General features: G+C 39.3%; 1 protein-coding gene, 1 non-coding gene and 1 pseudogene across 4 annotated transcripts in view; 2 read left to right on the top strand and 1 right to left on the bottom strand.

Moving 5' to 3' along the window:
• Positions 1 to 20,461, bottom strand: part of PDE6D (phosphodiesterase 6D) — a 64,421-nt gene that overhangs the window by 25,240 nt on the left and 18,720 nt on the right. The window lies entirely within an intron of this gene.
• Positions 11,577 to 12,592, top strand: LOC138989922 (phosphoglycerate mutase 1 pseudogene; annotated as a pseudogene).
• On the top strand, positions 15,666 to 15,738 carry TRNAK-UUU (transfer RNA lysine (anticodon UUU)). Its single transcript has one exon. It is a non-coding gene; the product is annotated as a tRNA-Lys (tRNA).

The raw sequence follows: 20,461 nt of genomic DNA, 5'->3' as shown, positions 1-20,461 counted from the left end.
AGAGGAGCCAGAAAGATCAAGAGAGTTGAGCTGCTTTTTGGGAACCAATCAAGTGTTATGATTACCACAAGGCCACACCAGACAAGCTGACAAAAGGAGACGGGAAGAAACCGGTCTTTAGCTCAGAGGACCCTTGTGGAGGCAATCATGACAGAGAAGCAGAGTAACAAAGACACAGTAATTATCATTGGCAGAGGCCGGCTATAATTGTCCCAGATGTACCAAATGTAGAGCAAAGGCCCCCAATCATCCCAAGAAAATCTCCCTAAAATATATCAAGTGTGACTAGTCTTTACTTCCATTACTGAGAGAAGGAAACACTCTTTGTGGCTTAAACACTCATTTATGCCATTTTCATATAATGCCATAAATGCTATAGAGCAAAACTTGTACCAAAGAACAGCAGTTTCTCATCATGTGATGAGACTAAGAAAAAAGCCATAAAGCAGAGCTGCTCAGTATCCTAACCAAAGCTGCACAGGCAAGAGGCAGCAGCCCAGGATTTGGAATGATGGTCAGACTCTGAAGCTTAAAATTCTTCCACTATTCTCACTGCCTCTCCATGACAGGGAGCAAATTTCTTTTCTTTTCCTTCAAAGATTAAAATCCACTCTTCTCTTACAATTTTTAAAACTACCATGGTTTTTTCTTAATGGGAGTTCCAAAAAACTTATTTTTAAAAAGACCCAGAAAAACTCTTAAGTCTTCAGCACTTCTAGACACACCAAACTGCTCAAGCCAATGGCAATTCCAGTTTCAGTCACTGGCTTCTACTCTAGGTGAAGCTGATTGCTCAGGAAACTGATTCACAGGTAGAACAGAGCTTTTAATTCTTTCAACCATTAATTCAGGTTTCCCTTATTTTTAGCTTATTCGTCCACATCCTGAGTTTTACTGTCTTTGGATGATGCAATTAAGGATGACTATTAGGCAACGGAAGAACAAATACAAGTTTTTAACAATGGATGAAAAGAAATATTTTGTATTCAGGGAGAGAATGAGTCAAGAAATGTGGAGTATAAATGTACTTATTTACAAAACAGAGTCACAAGTGCAGAAAACAAACTTATGGTTAACAAGGGGGAAAAGAGGGGGGTGGAGGGGTAAATCAGGAGACCCAGATTGACACACACACACTGCTATATATAAAATACACAACTAGTAAGGACCTATTGTATAGCACAGGGAACTCTATACTCAGTACTCTGTAATGGCCTACATGAGAAGAGAATCTAAAAAAGAGTGGAGAGGGAGTTTCCTCATTGCCTAGTGGTTAGGATTCCAGGCTTGCCCAGCTGTGGCCCGGGTTCAATTCCTGATTGGGGAACCGAGATCCCAAAAGCTGTGAGATGTGGCAAAAAAAAAAAAAAACAAACCTAAAATAAAAAAATAAAAAGGAATGGCTATATGACTATATGTAACTGATTCACTTTGCTGTACAGCAGAAACTACTACAACATTGCAAATCAACTATACTCCACTTAAAAAAAAAAAAAAAAAGAAGTTCCACTCAGTAAGCAAATCAACTATACTCCACTTAAAAAAAAAAGTTCCACTCAGTAAACTTTAAATATTCCAATATTATCTATTTCACTTTTAGAAACTGTTGGTTCTTTTTTATTCTCGACTCATGTAAGAGATTTACAAATTAAAGATTATTTCCCTTTAAAAAAAAAAAGAAAGAAACGTTAAGTAAGGGACACTTACTTTGAGGCTATCAGCCCACTGTGGCTCCCTTTGCTTGGCAAAGCAATAAAGCTATCCTTTTCTACTTTACCTCATTCCCCCAAAAAAAGCTGAGTAAGGAGAAATAAAGATATTTATGTAAAACAAGCTATGATTCACACTTACTGGGTAAACACTAGAAACATTCCCTTTAAAGTCATAAGTAGGGCAGAGACATCTTCTAGCACCACTATTATTTACTGTATTCTGGAGGTACTAGACAACACAATTATAAGAGAAAGAAATAGGAAATATAAAAATTGGAAAAGAGAAAATAAAATAATCATTATGTGCCAGTGATATGGTTATTTATCTGGAAAACTGAAAAGAATCAAAAGAAAAGTTACTGTAAATAACAATAAAAGTAAGGCTGCTCGGCTCAAGCTCTATCAGAAAAAAACTCTAAATGCTACTGAGGGACACAAAAGAAATATTAAATAAATGGAAAAGCATACCCTAATTTTGGATGGAAAAAATTAATGCCATAGATTCATCCATAAATTTAATGCAATTCAGATAAATGTAAACTATAGGATTTTTTAAAAACCCGAAAACTGATCTTAAAATTCATATGGAAAGTACGAGAATCATCAGTAAAATCCTGAAGAATAACAAGAAAAAAGTAACAAGAAAGATATCCTTACAGATATTAAAACTTATAAAGTTATAACAACTAAAATAGTGTTGAATATGACTAGACAGATCAATGGAAGAGAAAAAAATCACATGGAATTCAGTACATATTAAAATTCTTAAAGAGTATTTTTAAAGAGATGGGAAAATTCTTAAAGAGATGGGAATACCAGACCACCTGACCTGCCTCCTGAGAAATCTGTATGCAGGTCAAGAAGCAACAGTTAGAACTGGACATGGAACAGACTGGTTCCAAATTGGGAAAGGAGTATGTCAAGGCTATATACTGTCGCCCTGTTTATTTAACTTATATGCTGAGTACATCATGAGAAATGCTGGGCTGGATGAAGCACAAGCTGGAATCAAGATTGGCGGGAGAAATATCAATAATCCCAGATATGCAGATGACACCACACTTAGGGCAGAAAGTGAAGAAGAACTAAAGAACCTCTTGATAAAAGTGAAAGAGAGTGAAAAAGTTGGCTTAAAACTCAACATTCAGAAAACGAAGATCATGGCATCTGGTCCCATCACTTCATGGCAAATAGATGGGGAAACAATGGAAACAGTGACAGACTTTATTATGGGGGGCTCCAAAATCACTGCAGATGGTGACTGCGGCCATAATATTAAAAGATGCTTGCTCCTTGGAAGAAAAGCTATGATAAACCTAGACAGCATATTAAAAAGCAGAGACATTACTTTGCCAACAAAGGTTTGTTTAGTCAAAACTATGGTTTTTCCATTAGTCATGTTTGGATGTGAGAGTTGGACTATAAAGACAGCTGAGCGCCAAAGAATTGATGCTTTTAAACTGTGGTGTTGGAGAAGACTCTTGAGAGTCCCTTGGACTGCAAGGAGATCCAACCAGGCCATCCTAAAGGAAATCAGTTCAGAATATTCATTGGAAGGACTGATGTTGAAGCTGAAACTCCAATACTTTGGCCACCTGATACAAAGAGCTGACTCATTTGAAAAGACCCTGATGTTGGGAAAGACTGAAGGCAGGAGGAGAAGGGGACAACAAAGGATGAAATGGTTGGATGGCATCACTGACTTGATGGACATGAGTTTGCACAAACTCCAAGAGTTGGTGATGGACAGGGAAGCCTGGCGTGCTACAGTCCATGGGGTCACAAAGAGTCGGACATGACTGAGTGACTGAACTGAACTGAATGTATTAACAGAAACATTTAAAATCAGTGGCAAAAAAAGATGGGACTATTGAATAAATAGTGTTAGGACAAAAGGGTGGTCATATAGAAAAAATTAAATCTCTACTTCACTCCTTCTATTAAAATGTACTTCAGACAGATCAAAGTTAAAAAAGAAAGAAAGGAAGGAAGGAGAAAAATACAAAGGGAAATATGGGGATCTTTTTTATAATGTAGGATTGGGAAAGGTGTGATATGATGAAAAATCCAGAAGCCTTTACATAAGTCTCTTCCTTCTCTGACCAAAACTGCAAACTGCCAGAAATCCTCATTTCTTCTGTCATTGTCTTATCCCTCCCATTTAGATCTTCTAGAGGCTTTTCTTTTAATACATAACGTATTCCTCCATCTGATTTTTTTAAAGAAAACACAGTTCAGCTTTTAACTGCAAAAGTTTTAGTTTTCACTGTATAACCTTTTATACTATTTGAAAACATTTTAATCTGTATATTATTTAAAAACAAAAGCACAAATAACTTCAATAAGAATCACTTCCTAATTCTTCACCAAAGAAGAGGCCTAATTTTTCATACCCTAGGTCACCTGAATTTCTTTCTCTGGAAGCTTTTCTCAGTAGTGAAGACTTGGCCCCGGCTCCCTCACTGCTCTAATATATGGTAACTTCTGCGGATAGAGAGGATTCCAGGAGGATCTATTGAATTTGATCAGATTAACCTTTGCAGCAGCTTCTGCCCCGGTCAGTTCTGGAGTCACTGGCTTCATAATGGCAGTGGTGTGCAGGCTACTTTAAAAAGAGGGGCAGAATAATCGCGTTACATGTGTGTATCTCCTGGCTAAGACAGACACTATAATCCACCATCTCTGAACGAATCAAGATTTAAAAATGAGCCTCTGCTTGCCAAATGGCTCTCCTGAATGCTTATTTTTGTCTTCCTCTGTCTGATTTTCTAGTACTTGCTCCTCATTATTCCTTTTATTCTGAACATTCACAGGCTTTTAGCAGCTGTTTTGTGTACTAGTTACAAATTTTCCCTAATTTGGTTTATGTACTTACTGAGGGCAGAGGTATTCCCACTCATTGAGTTGATAGCAAAAAATGGAAATCTTTGGCTATCGTGGCTTTTGCATCACATCAATCAGTAACTTTCCAGTGTGCCAAAAGTAATTAGCAAAAAAAAAAAAAAAAATTGGGGGGTGGGGTGGGGTAATAGGGCTAAGTAGAATGAACAAGATTTTGCTTCCAAATTATTAAGTCTAGGGTACTCTGTATAAGGACAGTCAACATTAGTTTTCATAGAGTATGTTTTCTTAGAAAGGATTTTTCTTTTAGGATAATGCCTGAATTAAGGCTTTAAAAGGGACTAATTTCTTAATTAGTATTTTATTCTTATTCTACTTTGCACTTTTTTTCATGACACATATTCTTCCCTGGTGGCTCAGCTGGTGAAGAATCCACCTGCAATGCAGGAGACCTGGGTTTGATCCCTAGGTTGGGAACATACCCTGGAGAAGGGAAAGGCTACCCACTCCAGTATTCTGGCCTGGAGAATTCCATCTGAGTGACTTTCACTTCACTATTAACAGGTATCTTAAAGTTATTGTACAGTTCTTGTTTACTCCGGACTTGGAATCCTAATCAATTTCTAGACATAATCCTTTTCTTCCATTTTAATTATAGTTTAGAATTATAAACTTTCGAAAATGTAGTCTCTTACAGATGCTACCAAAATCAAAACAGGGGCACATTCCTAAACTATGCCAGAGAAAACAAAAATCACTAGCTTTATTAGCTTGAAATTTGACGGAAGACAAAGGGATCATTTTTAAATGGACTATTATTATTATAAATAGAAGAGTATTTTTTATATTTTCATACTATTTTTAGAGATTTGCTAGTTTGTAAAAATAAATGTCTGCCTGTTGGTCATTTGAATGCACACATTTAACTAGAATGAGGTACCATACTTAAGATCCTGTGATATTCCTTTGTGTAACAGGAGAGAGAGATTGAGAGAGAAAAGAGGGAGAGAAGAGAGACAAAGATATAGATAGATATGAAGAGGGGGAAGGAGGGAAGGAGCGGGGAGAAGGGGGAGAGAAAAATGGGAGAGAGGGAGTGAGAGGGGGAGAGTGCCCCTGCTTTTTTATGCAGGTGAATTTAATGTTAGCAGTTTAGAACAGTTGTGTAAAAATGAAGCGTGGTTTTTGTTTGGGTTTTGTTTTTGTTTTTTTGGTAAATTACATGGTTTAAATTGCTCTGTAGGAGTTTTAAAAGTACCAAATAAGTTATCTCATAAATGGAGAAAATTTTCTGTAAATTAATGTTTAAAGCCCTAATTTGAGATTAACTAGCAAATCTCTAAAAGCAAATTTCTGTTTACTGTGATTTCTTCAGGCAGGGCACATCCATGGTAAGTCTTTATTGTGATAGGAAAAAATGCCAGTCATGTTAGTTAACAGCTTCTGAAGATTATACCCCAGTTAGATACAATCATATTTCAGATCTGAACCCCCTAAAAAGCCAGAACTTAATTTGTCACATCACTGTAATGTATCTTTCCCTACCACACAAGGCCTCTCTCTTAGAAAAAGATATCTTTGATGTCTTCATAAAGTGACATTTTTTTTCCTTTTTTTCCCCTAAGCCTAAGAACCTGAAGTGCATCATTATCACATCAATGGCACCTTATAATAAGCTTATGCTTGGCTTCCCTGGTGGCTCAGATAGTAAAGACTCTGCCTGCAGTGTGGGAGACCTGGGTTCTGTCCCTGGGTTGGGAAGATCTCCTGGAGAAGGGAATGGCAACTCACTCCAGTATTCTGGCCTGGAGAATCCCAGGGACAGAGGAGCCTGGTGGGCTACAGTTCATGGGGTTGCAAAGAATCATACATGACTAAGTGACCAATACTTTCATTTTCTTTCAATATGACCTCAAGCAAGTGCCAAGACCAAATTATCTGCATGAGAAACAACGTCCGGGGCAGCCCTAAGTTTACTCAACCAAGGTAACCTGAAATTCTCGGCTGTTCTAGCGTTTGCTGGCAGAGGTGGCCGCTGTCAATTCGTCCTTGTCACATTATTTTCCTTTGTCTCAGCCACAGGGGAGGGCAACAGGGTTTGCTTCTAACTTGTAACAACAGCAGAAGTTATGGATTCCCTCTGCTGCCCTGACAAACCTGACTCCTGGCTCCTCGCCTGGAAACAGGGTAAAGCTGAAGAAAGATGTATTGTTACCAAACAGGACAAGAAATCTGCTATTCTATGAAATGTTTGGTTGGCTACTTGGGGAACATGGAAAAGTCTGTCAGAGGAAGGAAAAAAAGGAAATTGTGTAGAGCTGGCTTTGACCAGAATGTCCACTAGCTTCCTTGATATCCTCGGTTTCTTTACTCCACTTCTTATTTCTTTTAATACACACTGTGGAGTCTGACTGTAAATAAGATAGCTGAAAAGCAGCTACTTCCATGACTGTTTTGCATGGTTATTCACCAAGTGGACTCTCAGGGTAATCCTAGAAGGTATGTGACCCAGGAAAAACAGTGGTTAATAGTACTGTACCAATGTCTCTTTCCCGGTTTTGATAATGTAGTATAGCTATGTAAGATGTTATCATTGAGGGACATTAGATAAAAGGTACATGAAGACTCACTTTCTATTTTCACAACTTCTTGTGGCCTAAAATTATTCCAAAATGGAATTTGAAAATTAAAAAATAGACACCCATGTGTATATTACACTAGTATTAGTTTCTAAGACATTTAAGACTCTATGAGCATGCTCAGTCGTGTCTGACTCTTTGCAACCCCATGGACTGTAGTCCACCAGGTTCCTCTGTCCATGGGATTTCCCACGCAATAATACTGGAGTGGGTTGCCATTTCCTTCTCCAGCAGACCTTCTCAACCCAAGGATCGAACCCGGGTCTCCTGTATTGCAGGCAAATTTACTGTCTGAGCCACCAGGGAAGCCCTGCTTCGTTCTATACCATATGCTAAATTCCAAATTATTGAAGAAAAATGGTTAATTATCTCATATTGTTTACTATAATACACTGCAATTGACCTCAATAATTACATATAAAGAAAATACAGATGAATATGTAACCTAAGGATAAAGAATGCCTCTCTAAAAAGAAATGCAAAAGAAAAAAAAAAACATAAAAGAATAAAGTGTGTACAAATTCCAGAATAAAACCCAAGCGGTTTCAGCAGGAGGGGGAGAGCACTAGACAGAGTGCTCTGGGGACAGAGATTGAAACAGACTAGGTTTTTCAAACTGTTTTAAGTTTTTACAAGAAGAATGTATCTCTATTACTTAATTTAAGAAGTATCTCAAAAGTCAAACCATAGAACACTTTATACCTCAAAATCATCATAAACAAAGTTAAGTCAAATGAAAAACTAGAAAAATATGACAGGCAAAGGGACAATGTCTTTACCACAGAAGGAGCACTTACATGAGAAAAAGACAAAATGGCTCAAAAGAACAGTAGGCAAAAACATGCAGGAAATGCAAGTTTTCACCTGTCACACTCCCCCAGCCCAGCCTGGCCCTCACAGGAGGAGACAGAGAAAGAGCTGCCTCCCTGGGACCCCGAGGGAGAGGTGCCTCCTTGAGGGAGGACCAGGTTTCAGGGAAGGGGAGGGCTCCAGGAAGTGCTCCTGGAGGGAGGAGACCGTGTTTAGAGCAGAAAAGGGTTTTCTGATGGGGTGGTGTTGGGGAGAATTGGGTGGAGTAAAAGGCAAGAGGGTGAGACCACCAGAATGGACTGGTGCCTGGAGGAGCCTGCGCTTTGGGAGGGTACAGGAAGTTTATGGAGTCATTTATAGCCTGTTCTCAAGGTTTCCAACTTTTGACAAAATTATTTTGGTACTAAACTTGCCCAAAGGGCTTTGTTTCTTTGGGCATTGACCTTCCTGACCTCTCTTGACCTTCCTTTCCAGTCAGTCACCAAGTTCTGCTATTTTCTTCCATTAAAATGCAGTTTCACCTTTTTTCCCCTCTATCCAATCTGCACACTACTGGCAGACTATTGTTTCTAAAATATCACTTGGATCTTGTCTCCTCCCTGCTCATAAACCTCTCAGAGCTTTCTGCTGTCACTGGGTCAAGCATAGACACACCACGAGCAGTCTCCGGTTCCCTTCAAAAACACCTGCTCCAGCCAAACTGGTTCCATCACAGACCTGTCCTTGTATGTGCCACCATCCCCCCAAAGCCTTTTTTATGTTTTTCCTAAGTCTGATTTCACACTCAAAAGACCCTTTCCTTTTTACTTCTCCATGGTCTAGCATTCTTTCACATTCAGTTTCATCCCCTCTTCTCCCACGAGTATACAATATGCTTAAAGCACAAGAGTGGAGTCTCACAGCCCCGGTGATAATCACGGCACCATTATTTAATAGTTTTGTGACCTTGGGGTCACTTTCTTTAGGTTTGCATGCTAAGTTGCTTCAGTCATGTCCAACTCTTTGTGGCCCCATGGACTGTAGCCCACCAGTGTTCTCTGTCCATGTGATTTTCCAGGCAAGAATACTGGAGTGGGCTGCCATTTCCTTCTCCAGAGGATCTTCCTGACCCAGGGATTGAACCCAGGTCTCCCTCATTGCAGACAGATTCTTTACCGTCAGAGCCACAGGGGAAGCGGCTTCCTTAAGGCTTAGTTTGCCTCAACTCCAAAATGTAATAAATATTTGTACGATTCTTGTGAAGATTCAATGAGAACTATGTATGTAAAACTAACACAGTGCCTGGAGCACAGGAGATCAGTAGTAATGCCCGGAAGTTCACTAGACAGTACTCATTATTACTGTCCAAAATACATTTCTTTTCTCTGAGTATAAAGTTTTTCTTATGATTTGGTGCTTGTGTGCACTGCTATTTTCTCTCTTACATTTAGATTTTTATACTCATTAACACTGGACGTAAAGCCCTGTGTTAGATGCTTTATGTACACAAAACGACATGTTAGGTACTGTTACTTCCATCACTTCACTTTCTGGATGGGAAAAAGTTTGGAGATATTAAAAACCGAACCTAATATTAAACAGCTGGAAGGAAGAAGCAGGTGATTTTCTTTTGATTGATCTATTTTTAAGGTTGAAAACTGTCTACGATTTCCATGAATGATCGCTGGACAGTCCTAATGAGTCAGGTCTGATCTTCCCTCATCGGGAGATTCCTCCCAAGGAGAACTGAGCACTGTCACCAGATCTGGCTTCAGCTTCGCTCCCCAAACAGCCAGAGCCTGCGCTTTCCTCCAGCGACTGCTCTGACCCTTTGACTTTAAGAAAGAAAGCACACGAGAAGCCCCATGTTTTGTTATAAGAAGAGAGGAAGATCATTTCTGGCATGAGAAATCATGCCATAAGTCATCAGAACAAAAACCAGGTTTCCATCAACAAGAAGCACCCTGTCTTCCCTGTCTTTCTGAGGAGAAAGAGAGGCTCTTAATAGAAAGAACCAAGCCTTCTGAGTACAGAAGAGGCCAACCTTTCCCAAAGGCAACATAAAAGAGTGTAAGTCTTAAAGAGTCAGAAAGACAAAACCCTAAAGGACAAAAGAAGGACAGACCCCACAACTGTGTATTATTTATTCTGATCTATTACATGAGAGTGCCAGTACATACAACTAGATTTGTTTGGTAAGAACTGAACGAACATAAAAATGAACCACTGTATTAACTGACATGGTAATTATGTTTACAAACTGATTGCCAGTAGAATCATCACACATTAGGCCTCTTCAGGAGCCTACAGTTTCCAGACCATGAGAAAGCACTGCCTCTGAGTGAAACCTGCAAATTTTATCTTGCTAACTCTCAAACTGTTTTGCCTGATAAAGGTGAAAGAACTTCTTTAAAACAAGCAAACAAAAGAAACCAACAGCCATAAAACAAGTTCATCTACTTAAGAAATAAACATGTCTCCCCCGCTCTACTGTCTCTTAACTATCAAGGGTACTTTAGAGGTCAGAAGGAATAGATATACATTCCTATCAGTAGGGGAGCTGCCCACTGCCAGCCTCTGGACAGACACCCTGGGCATGGATTCTCTAAGGCTCAGTGTCAGTAACTTCCTGAGTTGGGAGACTGAGATTGGTGGATGACCAACAGGAGTTTTAAGGTCTCTCCCTTCATTTACCCACTTATCAACAGAGGGTCTTTACTTGTGGAAAGAGGGCAAAGAACTTTTTTCTTTACAATGCTTCTCTCCTACATGTCAGAAGAGAATTATGAGGACTGGAGGGATTAAGATAATGATATTTCCCAAACTGCTTTACAAATTCAACTTAATAAAATCCCAGCTGGCTTTTTTTGGGCTGAAATTGACAAAATGATCCTAAAATTCATATGGAAATCAAGAGACTCAGAGAATTCAAACAGCCTTGAGAGAGAAACAAAGTTGGCCAAATCACACTTTCTGATTTCAAAACTTGCTATAAAGCTACAGTAATCAGACGGTGTGGTACTGGCATAAGGACAGACATATAGATCAATGGAAGAACTGAGAGTCCATAAATAAACCTCACATTTATGGTCACCTGATGTCTGACAAGGCTGCCAAGACAATTCAATGGGAGAAAGAATAGTTTTTTCAACAGATGGTGCAGGGACAATGGGCTATCTACATGCAAAAAGATAAAGCTGGACCCCCAACATTCACATCATACATAAAAATTAACTTAAAGTGGATCATAGCTCCACATGTAAGAGCTAAAATTACAAAACTCTTAGGAGCAATACAGGAATAACTCTTTGTGACCTTGGGTTAGTTAAAACCCTTCTTAGATATGACAGACTAGAAAAACATGATGACAAAAGAAAAAAAAGAAATAAACTGGATTTCATCAAAGTTAAAAACTCTTATGCTCCAAAGGACACCATTAAGAAAATGGAAAAACAACTCACATAGTGGGAGAAAATATTTGCAGATCACGGATCTGAGGAGCAAACTGTATCCAGAATATATAAAAAACTCTTACAACTCAATAAGACAAATAACCCAATTAAAAAATGGTCAGGCCGCATCCCGAACCGCAGCCATGGCTGCCTACAAGCTGGTGCTGATCCGGCACGGTGAGAGCACATGGAACCTGGAGAACTGTTTCAGCGGCTGGTACGACACGACCTGAGCCCAGCCAGGCACGAGGAGGTGAAGCGAGGCGGGCAGGCGCTGAGAGATGCTGGCTATGAGTTTGACATCTGCTTCACCTCAGTGCAGAAGAGAGCAATCTGGACCCTCTGGACAGTGCTGGATGCCACTGACCAAATGTGGCTGCCAGTGGTGAGGACTTGGCGCCTTAATGAGCGACACTACTGGGGTCTGACTGGCCTCAATAAGGCAGAAACTGCTGCCAAGCATGGTGAGGCCCAGGTAAAGCTCTGGAGGTGCTCCTATCATGTCCGGCCACCTCCATGGAGCCTGACCATCCCTTCTACAGCAACATCAGTAAGGATCACAGGTATGCAGACATCACTGAAGACCAGCTGCCCTCCTGTGAGAGTCTGAAGGACACAATTGCCAGAGCTCTGCCCTTTTGGAATGAAGAAATTGTCCCCCAGATCAAGGAGGGGAAACGGGTACTAATTGCAGCCCATGGCAACAGCCTTAGGGGCATCGTCAAGCATCTGGAGGGTCTCTCTGAAGAGGCTATCATGGAGCTGAACCTGCCAACTGCCATTCCCATGGTCTATGAATTGGACAAGAACTTTAAGCCCATCAAGCCCATGCAGTTCCTGGGGGATGAGGAGACTGTGCGTAAAGCCATGGAGGCTGTGGCTGCCCAGGGCAAGGCCAAGAAGTGAGGGCAAGCAGCAGATTACTTTCCCAAGGATTACCTTCCTCCCCTGCCCTGGCCTACCCTATTCCTCTGCACCTCTCCCTGGCACATGTCCCACTGATGACATCTGTAGGCATCGTAAGTTGTACCTGCAGGTGGGGACCAGCGGCTCCCAATTCCACATTAGCCATTTTATCTCTTGCACCCACTCCCTTCATACAGTCTAGTCAGAATGGCACGTCTGGGGCATGGTCCTCAGTCCAAGCTGAGGGAAGACTTATCCAAGTGTTGAGAGGTCATCACTGGGGGGGTTTGATGGTGGTTTATTACTAAGGAGCTGCTTGAGTAGGGAACAGGGAGAAAACCATGCTGAGGTGTGACCAATGAGAAGTAAGAGCCTGTTCGTGTCCCCAGAGGCCAGCCGGGCACTGTTGTTAGGTGACTCGGGGCTCTAATCATTCCAGTGGAAGATGAATGTAACCTGCATGGTGACTCAATCAAATATTCCTCCCTGACTCTAAAAGGCTGGATCAATCCTGAATGTTTTTGTGTTGCATTTACTTAAAAAAAAAAAAAATATATATATATATATATATATATAAATACACAAAAAACAAACAAAACAAAACCCTTCTGGGGTTTTTAGTGGAGGTTGAAATATTCCCACATGTGGTCATCAGCAAATAAGTCATTCCTTACACTATCATGGGATAAGCTCCTGACGTCTAAGGTGTAGGAGTTCATCCTGCTGTGTTTTAGAATCCCTCCCCTGCCTTACTGTTTTGTGGCAGCGGAATGCCTCTTGATCATGTCCAAGTGTGTCTCTCACTGTGCCTGACTTCTGAATCATGTTCCAGTTGCTTGGCCCAGCACTTGGGCCCAGTATTCATTTGAGCATAACTGTACTAAAAATGTCTTTTTTCCAGATCAGTATAAAATAAAGGAGTGATGTGCAACAAAAAAATAAATAAAAAATGGTCAAGAATCTGAATAGACATTTCTCCAAAGAAGATACAGAAATGGTCAAAAGCATATGAAAAGATACTCAACATCATTAGTCACCAGGGAAATGCAGATTAAAACCACACTGAGATATTACTTTACATCCTCTAGGAGGAGTATTCGTAGGAAGACATGTGTTCAAAACCATGTAGAGAAACTAGAACCCTCATACACTGCTGGTGGAAATGTAAAATGGAGCAACTTTTCAAAGAGTCTGGCAGTTACTCAGAAGGTTAAACAGAGTTACCTTATAGCCCAGCTATTCTGCTCCTAGGTATATGTCCAAGAGAAATGAGAACACATGTTCACACAAAAACTTGTACATGAATGTTGATAGCAATATTAGTCTTAATAACTAAAAAAAAAAAAAGTGAAGACAACCCAAATGTTCAACTGATGAATGGATAAATAAAATGTGGTACATCCACACTATGAACTATTATCTGGAATTGAAATGGAATTAGACACTAATATACGCTATTGCATGGATGAACCTTGAAAACATTAAGTGAAAGAAATCAGTCACAAAAGCCCCCAAATTCCTTGATTCCATTTATATGAAATATCCAGAATAGTGAAATCTATAGAGGCAGAAGGTAGATTAGTGGTTTCCTACAGCTGGGATGGGAGGGTAGAGGAAATGAAGAATGACTGCTAGAGGAAACAGGGTTTCTTTTAAAAAGGTGATGAAATGTTCCCAAAGTGACTGATGATGGCTACATAACATTGTGAATAGAATAAAACCCACTGAACTGTACATTATAAATGGGTGAACTATATCTCAATGAAGCTGTTAAATGTGTATTTTAAAAAGAATTACAGGTAAATAAATTTATATTAAAAAAAATCACCACACTAAAAAAAATAAATAAAAAGGATTACAGGGATATCAAGAAAAAGGCTTCAACATTAATGAAAAGGTCAGGAAATATTTCAAAAACAAAAATCCACAAAAGAATCAGAAAAACACTTGGTAAGTATGTGAAAAGGAAAGCTGTAGGACTGGAAATTAAAAACATCCTTAGTCTGGATCTATTCTGAAAAACAAATTTTTAAAAAACACACTGTGGTGGGGAGGGATAAACTGGAAGTTTGGGATAACATGAAAAGTGAAAGTGTTAGTGGCTCAGTTGAGTCTGACTCTGAGACCCCAGGGACTGCAGCTGTCTGAGCCACATTATATTGTAGTGTGTGTATGTTAATCCCTGGGCTTCCCTCGTGGCTCAGATGGTAAAGAATCTGCCTGCAATGCAGGAGACTCCGGTTTGATCCCTGGTGGGAAGATACCCTGGAGGAGGGCATGGCAACCCACCCCAGTATTCTTGCTTGGGAAATCATATGGACAGAGGAGCCTGGCAGGCTAAAGTCCATGGGGTCGAAAAGAGTAGGACACAACTAAGCGACTAACACTTTATTTCATATATAAAAAAGATAAAGACCTACTGTATAGTACAGGGAACTATATTCAATATCTGGTAATAACCTATAATGAAGAAGAATCTAAAAAAGAATATCCATCTCTGAATATCTCTCGCAAAGAGTCGGACACGACTGAGCGACTGAACTGAACTGATCTCTGCACAACTTTGCTATACACCTGAAATTAACACAACTTTGCAAATCAACTATATTTCAATTTTAAAAACACATTATATGTCAATTCTATCTCAGTAAAACTAGAAAAAATTTAGAAAACACAAGAGGGAGAGTCTACCACAAACTGTTCCCCCTTCTTTTTTTGGTTGCAGTTTTATTGATATTAATAAATGACAAAAAAGGTCTGGTCTGCACATGGACTCTTTAGATATAGGAAGAGCTTAGTAGTAGTTATTTCTCATGCCAAACACACCTTCCACCCTAATATTTTCTAAATCATTGTTCTAATTAAAAAAAAGATACAGAATTAGGCTATCAGATTTACTAAGGCAATCAATGAAATCCATCATTCATTTGCATAGAATCTTAAAGTTTATAAATCACTTTTACACATTTTATCTCAGCTGATCCTCTCAAAGCAAGTATCACCCCCATTTTAAAGATGAAGAAACAGCCTCAGAAATAGTAACAGACATTTAAAGCCTCACATCTAGTGAAAGGTATAGACAGATTAGAACCCAGGCCACTTTCTAAGTTTATAAAGAAACTGCTCTTTTGTATACAATATTCTTTTAGTAAATACAATTTTTTCTTGTTGAATTTTCTCTTACGAAAAGTGTTCGGAACTAATTTTAAATAGCAGTTTGGTCCATATTGAAACATAGTTTAATATACAGTATAATATATATTCTATACTAATTTCAATCCTATATTTCATTTTTTAAAAATCAAAAAAACAATTACACGGGGAGTTCCCTTGTGGTCCAGTGGTCAGGACTCGGCACTTTTACTGCTGTGGCCCTAGGTTCAATCCCTGGTTGGGAAACTAAGATCCCATAGGCTGTGTAGTGCAGCCAAAAAAACCCCTCAAAAACAATTACTCAGAAATGTACAGATTCCAAGCTGACTACTACAGAGTTTGACTAATGGCTAAGAAGTCAAAATAATGCTTTTGACTAATGGTTAAGAAGTCAAAGTAATGCTTTTGGGCAATAACTTTGCGATGCATCCAAAAGTCAAATGTGTGTCTCAACCGTTTAATTTACTTAATATACTAATATCAGGAAATAATCTTTCCTTGTGTTTTCATATCTTATTTAAGAATTAAGGCACTATAATGACAGATACGGAGAAGGCAATGGCACCCCACTCCAGTACTCTTGCCTAGAAAATCCCATGGATGGAGGAGCCTGGAAGGCTGCAGTCCATGGGGTCGCTACGAGTCGGACACAACTGAGCAACTTCACTTTCACTTTTCACTTTCATGCATTGGAGGAGGAAATGGCAACCCACTCCAGTATTCTTGCCTGGAGAATCCCAGGGACGCGGGAGCCTGGTGGGCTGCCGTCTATGGGGTTGCACAGAGTCGGACACGACTAAAACGACTTAGCAGCAGCAGCAGCAATGACAGATAGTATAGTACATGCATGTCCTCCAAAACACAATACCAGTCTGAATATAAATATGGTCTGAAAAGCTAATCCCCAAATTTTGATATAATTTTAGATAGAAGTTTTCCTAAATCATTTCCCCTTTATTTTCCTTCCAGAATGTCCAGAACTCCAGAACGATCATCTACTGTACAGTTGTTAAACACTGGTGTTAAGTAATGATCAACCTATAATTGTTGGGAAAAAAGAAAGAAATCAATTGAATTTACATTTGAATATGGCCAAAGGGTTCTGTATTACAACATGGCTGAATTGGACATTTCATTTGTCTAACTTTACTGAACATTTATGAGTGTTAGGCTAGCACACACCGTGACTAATAAGACATGACTGTGTGCATGTTCTCTGGAGTGCTCCTCCAGGTAGGGAAAACTATTAGGTAAAAGAATAATTACAATGCAATGTGAGAATGACTATCTATAATGAAGACTTGTACAAAGTACCATCTTTGGCTTGCTTATGATCAGGTCTTGTGAGATAAGATAAGTATCAGTGACTAAAACATGCCTCTAAAGCTGAATAGCCACTCACTAACCTGTATCATCTTTCGATACTGTGCCATACCCAGGTGTCTCCTCTCTTCCTGATTTGCATAACTAGGCAAGATAGCCCAGGTTGATAGCACTACTGTCTCAGGTTAAGGCACAAACTCAGATCAAATACTACTCAAAGGAACATAAATTCCCTCATGATCTTAGTAGGTATAACTCCTGAAGTCTTTAGGTTGTGAAGTGTTGTGAAATTTTTCTCTTCAGAAGAAAAGCTAAGTTTAAAAGCTCAGTTAGAACCACAAATATGCAAATAAAACATTAAGCCTATTTCTCTGAAATTAAAGACCGTACATTTTTGAAACTTTTATATATAGATTCTGGTATAGAAAAGGTTAAATGGAGTAAAAAAATAAGAATTTTTCTCCCACAAAGCTACTGTACATCTTTTAAAAGGTTCCCCAACTATAGAATGTATCTCCTTTCTTCCAACTGTAAAGACACTATCAGCAAAATTATTCCTTTCCCATATAGTGCAACTGGACTGGGTCAAGAATAGAACAGTCAAGAAGAATAGGCAAATCACTTATTTTTTCTTTTGAAGTTGGGGGAGGACTGGTATTTATTCCCAAGTTTGGGAAAAAGGAGGTACTTGAATTTCTTTAATTACAACACAGCCTGGCCCACTATAATACACCGTTGATGTTTTCAAGATTTTGCTCAAAGGATATTCTAGCTTTACATACCATAATGTACACAGTAATGTAGAGGAGACTCAAACTGTGAGAGGCATTTGTTGTATTGAAGCACAATTCCAACTAAACCAAAAAGGATTTGCAGAGAAAATTCAGAAGTATAATGTCCTTCAACAGGACATGTAGGCTGCAAGCCAAATAGCATTAAGGATTCCCTAGGGGGCAGCATCTTCTGGGATGGTAAAGTCAAGTTTTCTGTGTTAAGTGCTCAAAAAATGCTGGTACTCAATTGATGACAGCTGCAAAAGCCTCTGGGAAGGTCTGACCTGACCTCACTGCAGTTCTGACGTCTCCATTTAAACACAGTTCCTTCTGTGGACAAGGAAAGCTTCCAAACACTATAGGTTTCTCCAGGAGTTAGTCTCTCAAAGATTCTAGTCAGTATATAAATGTATCTTTTAAGTAAAAATACAGTCATCCTGGGTCAAGATTCACTTTAAACAATTATGCCTATTTAAATGATATTTAATGGTATGAGGAAATGTTATTTATTTGTGTGTGAAAAAAGATAAAATTTTAAAATTAAGAAGTTTACAAAACACATATAATGTGATCACATTTATTAAAAAGTATATATATATGTGAGGATTTTTTACCAAAAGGATTCATGGCTATTATAGAAAATTTGGAAAATAGAGGACAAAAAACAATAGTTGTATTCCTATAAACCAAAGATTACCACTTAATATTTGTGTCAGTATTTCCAATTTTTTCTGTCTATATATATATGTCCTCCCAATAAATGTAATTGTGAAAAACTTAATCTTTTTCTTAGTCATTAGTCTTGCACAGATTAACATATAATGATATTCTAGGAAAATAGGGTAAATTCAGAGAAGGCAATGGCACTCCACTCCAGTACTCTTTCCTGGAAAATCCCATGGACGGAGGAGCCTGGTAGGCTGCAGTCCATGGGGTCGCTAAGAGTCAGACACGACTGAGCGACTTCACTTTCACTTTTCGCTTTCATGCATTGGAGAAGGCAATGGCAACCCACTCCAGTGTTCTTGCCTGGAGAATCCCAGGGACGGGAGAGCCTGGTGGGCTGCCATCTCTGGGGTCGCACAGAGTCGGACACGACTGATTCGACTTAGCAGCAGTAGCAGCAGGGTAAATTATAAGATTCATGCACATGAGTGGTTTTCAACCTTGGTTGCATATTAGAATCGCCTAGGGGAATACTGAAAATTCCCAATGTCTGGACCACTCCCACAGACCAATTAAATCAGAATCTCAGGAGATGGGACCTAGGCATTAGTATTTTTCAGAGTTCCCCAGGTGATTCCACTGAACACCAGGGTTGAGAACCACCACTTGACAGCTTTCCCTGCTTTGAGCAAAACGTGATTTACAGCAGTGCTTTCTTAAACTTTCATGTGCATATATATAGATCATGTGGAAATCTTGTCAAAATCTAAATTCTGGCTCAGTAGGGCTGGGGTAGGACTTGAGATTCAGCATTGGCTCAAAGGCCGAGGTCTGAGTAGCTACAGGGTTCTGGGAAGGAAAACTCTTAAATGGAAAGAAACACTTACAGCCACTGAAGCCCATGCTCTATGCCACCAGGCAGGGAGGGCAGTCTACCACGATGGACAAAGAACTGATACGGGGAGTTAAAAGATGTTTCTAAAAAATAAGATTTTAGGGAAGTGAAAGTTTGGAATAACTACATTTTTCAGGGGAAAACAGTCGCTAGAGCTTATATAGTTTGTGTGCACAAAGAAGGACAAGAGATAATGAAGACAAAGAAAGGTGGGCAGTGTAAGAAAAAAAAATCAACTGTCTAAAGAATTGTTATGGGAAAAATAAAATCTTTGGCTGCTGTGCTGGAAATGGATGGAGAAACACTACAAGGAGATTTGTAGAATATTTCACTGCCAAAAACATGTTTGGGAAGCAGTACAGCTAATAAACTGAAGTTGGTGCAGATTACTAACCATCCTCCATCAACCCACTCCTGGGACCTAAGAAGAGACCCCAGGAGTATAAGTCTCTCCTGGCAGCACTTAAGAAACCAACAACAAACAGTGGACTATTTGCCCAAACGCTTCTCACTGTGTGCAGAAAGAACACTGAGATGCTCAAACATGGGGTCTTACAAAGCTTCTTGGGGCTTCCCAGGTGGCATTAGTGGTAAAGAATCTGCCTGCCAATGCAGGAGATATAAGAGAAGGGGGTTTGATCCTTAGGTTGGGAAGATCCTCTGGAGTAGGAAATGGCAACCCACCCCAGTATTCTTGCCTGGTGAATCCCATGGACAGAGGAGCCTGGTGGGCTACAGTCCATGGGGTTGCAAAGAGTCGGACATGAATGAAGTGACTCAGCATGCATGAAGCTTCTTAGCAACACTCTACTTCAGATTTCTAAATTTCAATGGAGATGGAACAAAAAAGGTTTTTTTTCCTCCTGAAAATTAGAAGTTTAGCCTAATTTGTAGAATGACAAACAATGTAAGTATTCATAAATAGAAAACATAAGTTTTCATAAATCACCAGACTGTCCTTCAAAATAACTTCTAAAAACAATAAAATAGGAAAACTTTTGCATAAAATTATCTGGAAAATTATTTGAATCAGCTGGTACACTTTATCAGATATTGCTTATCAGCTCGGCCATGTCTGAGTAAAGTTCTGTTCAAATAAACTAAAGAGGAAGAAACTAAAGGGGAAGACTTTACCAAGTAATGAAAAGAATTCTGATGTCATATGATTCATGTTACACATCTCTTGGATGTAAGAATCTTTGGCAGAATCATACCCAACCATAACGGTTCCACTGATCTGTATATTCAGCACTTACTTACTGTGTGATGGTGATGGTTAACATGTGTTGAGTGCCAGATGTTGGCTAAGTGC

This window comes from Bos mutus, chromosome 2, assembly GCF_027580195.1.
Source record: "Bos mutus isolate GX-2022 chromosome 2, NWIPB_WYAK_1.1, whole genome shotgun sequence".
Taxonomy (NCBI): domain Eukaryota; kingdom Metazoa; phylum Chordata; class Mammalia; order Artiodactyla; family Bovidae; genus Bos; species Bos mutus.
The sequence above is the reverse complement of the archived record's forward strand: the minus strand, read 5'-3'. Positions and strand labels throughout refer to the sequence as shown.